This window comes from Schistocerca americana, unplaced genomic scaffold (assembly GCF_021461395.2).
Source record: "Schistocerca americana isolate TAMUIC-IGC-003095 unplaced genomic scaffold, iqSchAmer2.1 HiC_scaffold_1143, whole genome shotgun sequence".
Taxonomy (NCBI): Eukaryota; Metazoa; Arthropoda; class Insecta; order Orthoptera; family Acrididae; genus Schistocerca; species Schistocerca americana.
Window position 1 is genome coordinate 17501 of NW_025725202.1, and position 5000 is coordinate 22500.

Genomic DNA, 5000 nt, shown 5'->3' on the forward strand with positions numbered 1-5000 from the left:
TCAAAGGCAACGTGTAGGCGCGCGGCCCACATCTCTCCAACCTGCGTCGACGATTTGAGGAGGTGGCCCTCCCACATAAGATGCCGCTCCAGCGCCTCAATCTCACGCTGCACCTCGTCCCGGCCTGCACCGTCGGCGGCTGGCCCAATCCTCTTCAGCGCCAGGAGACGGGACCGGCGAAGTGTTGGCCCCATCCATCGGCATGATGGGATGCCGAGGCCTCCCTGGGCTACAGGAGCGTGGAAGTAGCCCAGGGGAGTGTCCGCCGGAAGGCGGAACCATCTCCTGACGGCGGCACGGATGGTCACATCTGCCGCTTTCAACGCACCCACTCGGGTGCGGCTGAGGGCCAGCCCATGGTACAGGCCAGGCAGAAGTACGGTGGTGAGGGCGTGGAGGCGCTGTTGCGGCTTGAGCGGAGCTCGGAAGATGACGTCCAGCTGCTCCACCAGGTGGCGTCGTGGGTTGAAAACGCAGCGACCAGCGGTGGAGAATTGCAGTCCCAGGTACCGGAAGGTTTCACCCACACGTAGGGCGGGCACGGTGGCGTTGCCCGCTTTGAAGGTAACGTCGGCGTCGACCTTCACCTTCTTGTCGCGCCCAGACGCGACTAAGGCGAGGGTGAAACACTTCCGGGCGTTGATCTGCAGCCCCAGATGGGCGAGGGCTGCGACGGCTGCGTCAATGAGGGACTGCAATCCCCTCGCGGTCGATGCAAAAAGCAGGACGTCATCTGCGAAGGCCGCAGCGTTAACTCTGCGACCAAGGATCCGAGCTCCGATGTGGGAGGGAAGTTGACTCAAAACATAGTCCACCGCAAAATTGAAAAGGAGGGGGGAGAGGGGGTCACCCTGACGCACACCCCTAGCCGGCTGCAGGGGCACGCCCACGTCGGCGCCGCCCGCTATCACCGTCGTGCTACCCTCGTAACACCTTTCGACGTACTCAATAAAGCAATCCGGCAGGCCATGAGCCCTCAGCACGGGGCGGAGGGCGGCATGGTCCACCGAATCGAACGCTTTAGAGACGTCGATCGATGCCACAAAAACAGAGCGACAGGAGCGGACTGCGTCGGTGAGAGCAGTGTCCAAGATGAAGGTGTTTTCCAACATCCCATCCCGGGGGATGAATGCCCGCTGACGTTCGTCCACAGCACATGCACGCATCAGGCGTGACGCGAGAACCTTGTGAAAGGTCCGCGCCAACACCGAGCAGACCGTAATGGGGCGAAAGTCAGCGGGGGATGTTGGTGCAGCCGTTTTGGGGAGAAGTGACGTCCGGGCGCGAAGCAGACGCTCGGGGAGGGCGCGGGCCAGGAGGAAGAGGTTCAAGAGTTTCACCAGGACTTCATGCGGCAGGCGCCGCAGCTCCGCTGGAGTCAGGCCGTCCGGCCCGGCTGCCGATCCCCTGGGCGGCAAGGCAGCAGCGACCTCCTCACGTGTGACCGGCCCCCATAGGCACTCAGGAGCGACAGGCTCCGAGTGCGGGAGAAGGCGGTCACGGATGAAGCCGGCGGTGGAGATCGGCTTCTTCGTGAAGAGGTCCGCCCAGAAGTCCAGCAGACCGGGGATGTCGGGTGGCGGCTGCAGCAGGGTGCCGTCCAGCAAGCCGCGCACGCAACGTGCACGCGACCTACGGAAGGCGTCCTGTGTCCGCGCGTATTCCCAGCGGCGCCGCTTGCGCTTCTGCAGCGGCGGGGCGGCAGGCGGCCGCTTGGATGGTTGGCGCGGCCGCTGTGTCCTGGTGATCGACCTCTCCCCCCTGGACCCGACCGACGCAAGGGCATCCGGGAGCATGCCCAGGATGACATCGGGCGGCGTGCCCCGCCCCAGACCAATGACTCGATCCAGGGCAGAGAAACGCTGGGCGGAAGCAGGTAGCCCCGCCAGATGCTCCCAGATGGCGGCGTCAGTCGGCCCCTCCGGCGGCGGCCCGGTGGTGTCGGCCGCGAAGTCCTCGGCTGCGTCGACGGGCGGCGCAGCGGCCTCGCCCGCGTCAGGCAGCGAGCTCGCTGCTCCACGGCGGGACGCCGGCTCTTCACCCCGACCGATCTCAAGTGCCTCCATGAATTGGCGGACAAGCTGCTTGTGGGCAGCTTGCCGCCGTCGGCACTTGATTGCCTCAAGCGTTCGGTCGGGGAACATCCTGGTAAGTTCTTGATTTACAAAGAAGAACCGGGCGTCCCTCTCCAGGAACAGTTCGGCCTCTGCCTTGGCGAGCGACAGGACTTCTTCCTCCGTCCACCTCGCGCGATGCCTCTCCGTCACGATCTCAGCGTTGGCGGCCGCAGGGTGTTGGCGGCGGCGATGGACCCCGAGACCGTTCTTCGTGGTAAAAGTGCGGTGGCACTCACTGCAAGCAAAGGGAGCTACACAAACTATCGCATTTTCGTTACGGCCGGTTGGCCGGATAGGTGCTGGGGTAGCTGGGGTGGCACCTTCAGCGGAAGGGCCACCATCTCTTGTTTCTTGTCGGCTGCCCCCAACTATAAGGGGATAATGCGAGGGGGGGCTGGTAACCCCCCCAAGCCCCTGGTGCGGTCTTCCACTCTGCAAAAATCAGCGGGCCCACGAGAAGGGGAGAAGACCGCAGGAGAGGAGAGGCTAAGAGGGCTAGGCCCATGTATTGCGCATCACTCTCCCTGTAACTATAACCCAAGGAAGGCACCTCGCAGCAGCAGCACGACTACATCAAGACCGCACTTCGAAAAGCCAAGTCCGGATGCAGCCACACCGCCGCCACTTGGCCACCTTAAGAGAGTCATAGTTACTCCCGCCGTTTACCCGCGCTTGCTTGAATTTCTTCACGTTGACATTCAGAGCACTGGGCAGAAATCACATTGCGTCAACACCCGCTAGGGCCATCGCAATGCTTTGTTTTAATTAGACAGTCGGATTCCCCCAGTCCGTGCCAGTTCTGAGTTGATCGTTGAATGGCGGCCGAAGAGAATCCGCGCACCCGCGCGCCCCCGGAGGAGCACGCTAAGGCGGACGCGGCCTCGCAGCAAGGAAGATCCGTGGGAGGCCAAGGCACGGGACCGAGCTCGGATCCTGCACGCAGGTTGAAGCACCGGGGCGCGAACGCCGCGCAGGCGCGCGCATCCTGCACCGCCGGCCAGCACGAGGCCAACCAACGGCGAGAGCAGACCACGCCCGCGCTAAACGCCCGCACTTACCGGCACCCCTACGGCACTCACCTCGCCCAGGCCCGGCACGTTAGCGCTGACCCACTTCCCGACCAAGCCCGACACGCCCCGATCCTCAGAGCCAATCCTTATCCCGAAGTTACGGATCCAATTTGCCGACTTCCCTTACCTACATTATTCTATCGACTAGAGGCTCTTCACCTTGGAGACCTGCTGCGGATATGGGTACGAACCGGCGCGACACCTCCACGTGGCCCTCTCCCGGATTTTCAAGGTCCGAGGGGAAGATCGGGACACCGCCGCAACTGCGGTGCTCTTCGCGTTCCAAACCCTATCTCCCTGCTAGAGGATTCCAGGGAACTCGAACGCTCATGCAGAAAAGAAAACTCTTCCCCGATCTCCCGACGGCGTCTCCGGGTCCTTTTGGGTTACCCCGACGAGCATCTCTAAAAGAGGGGCCCGACTTGTATCGGTTCCGCTGCCGGGTTCCGGAATAGGAACCGGATTCCCTTTCGCCCAACGGGGGCCAGCACAAAGTGCATCATGCTATGACGGCCCCCATCAACATCGGATTTCTCCTAGGGCTTAGGATCGACTGACTCGTGTGCAACGGCTGTTCACACGAAACCCTTCTCCGCGTCAGCCCTCCAGGGCCTCGCTGGAGTATTTGCTACTACCACCAAGATCTGCACCGACGGCGGCTCCAGGCAGGCTCACGCCCAGACCCTTCTGCGCCCACCGCCGCGACCCTCCTACTCGTCAGGGCTTCGCGGCCGGCCGCAAGGACCGGCCATGACTGCCAGACTGACGGCCGAGTATAGGCACGACGCTTCAGCGCCATCCATTTTCAGGGCTAGTTGCTTCGGCAGGTGAGTTGTTACACACTCCTTAGCGGATTCCGACTTCCATGGCCACCGTCCTGCTGTCTTAAGCAACCAACGCCTTTCATGGTTTCCCATGAGCGTCGATTCGGGCGCCTTAACTCGGCGTTTGGTTCATCCCACAGCGCCAGTTCTGCTTACCAAAAGTGGCCCACTTGGCACTCCGATCCGAGTCGTTTGCTCGCGGCTTCAGCATATCAAGCAAGCCGGAGATCTCACCCATTTAAAGTTTGAGAATAGGTTGAGGTCGTTTCGGCCCCAAGGCCTCTAATCATTCGCTTTACCGGATGAGACTCGTACGAGCACCAGCTATCCTGAGGGAAACTTCGGAGGGAACCAGCTACTAGATGGTTCGATTAGTCTTTCGCCCCTATACCCAGCTCCGACGATCGATTTGCACGTCAGAATCGCTACGGACCTCCATCAGGGTTTCCCCTGACTTCGTCCTGGCCAGGCATAGTTCACCATCTTTCGGGTCCCAACGTGTACGCTCTAGGTGCGCCTCACCTCGCAATGAGGACGAGACGCCCCGGGAGTGCGGAGGCCGCCGCCCCGTGAAGGGCGGGGAAGCCCCATCCTCCCTCGGCCCGCGCAAGGCGAGACCTTCACTTTCATTACGCCTTTAGGTTTCGTACAGCCCAATGACTCGCGCACATGTTAGACTCCTTGGTCCGTGTTTCAAGACGGGTCGTGAAATTGTCCAAAGCTGAAGCGCCGCTGACGGGAGCGATTATTCCGCCCGAGAGCATCCCGAGCCAACAGCGGCGCGGGTCCGGGGCCGGGCCAGGTAGGTCCGTCATCCGGGAAGAACCGCGCGCGCTTGCCGGGAGCCCGAGCGCCCAAAGGGGCGAATCGACTCCTCCAGATATACCGCCGGGCAGCCAGCCAGGACACCGGGGCTCTGCCCAACAGACGCGAACCGAGGCCCGCGGAAGGACAGGCTGCGCACCCGGCCCGCAGGCCGGCACCCAGCG

General features: G+C 62.6%; 1 pseudogene; it reads right to left on the reverse strand.

Moving 5' to 3' along the window:
• Window positions 1-5000, reverse strand: part of LOC124561075 — a 7963-nt pseudogene that overhangs the window by 2329 nt on the left and 634 nt on the right.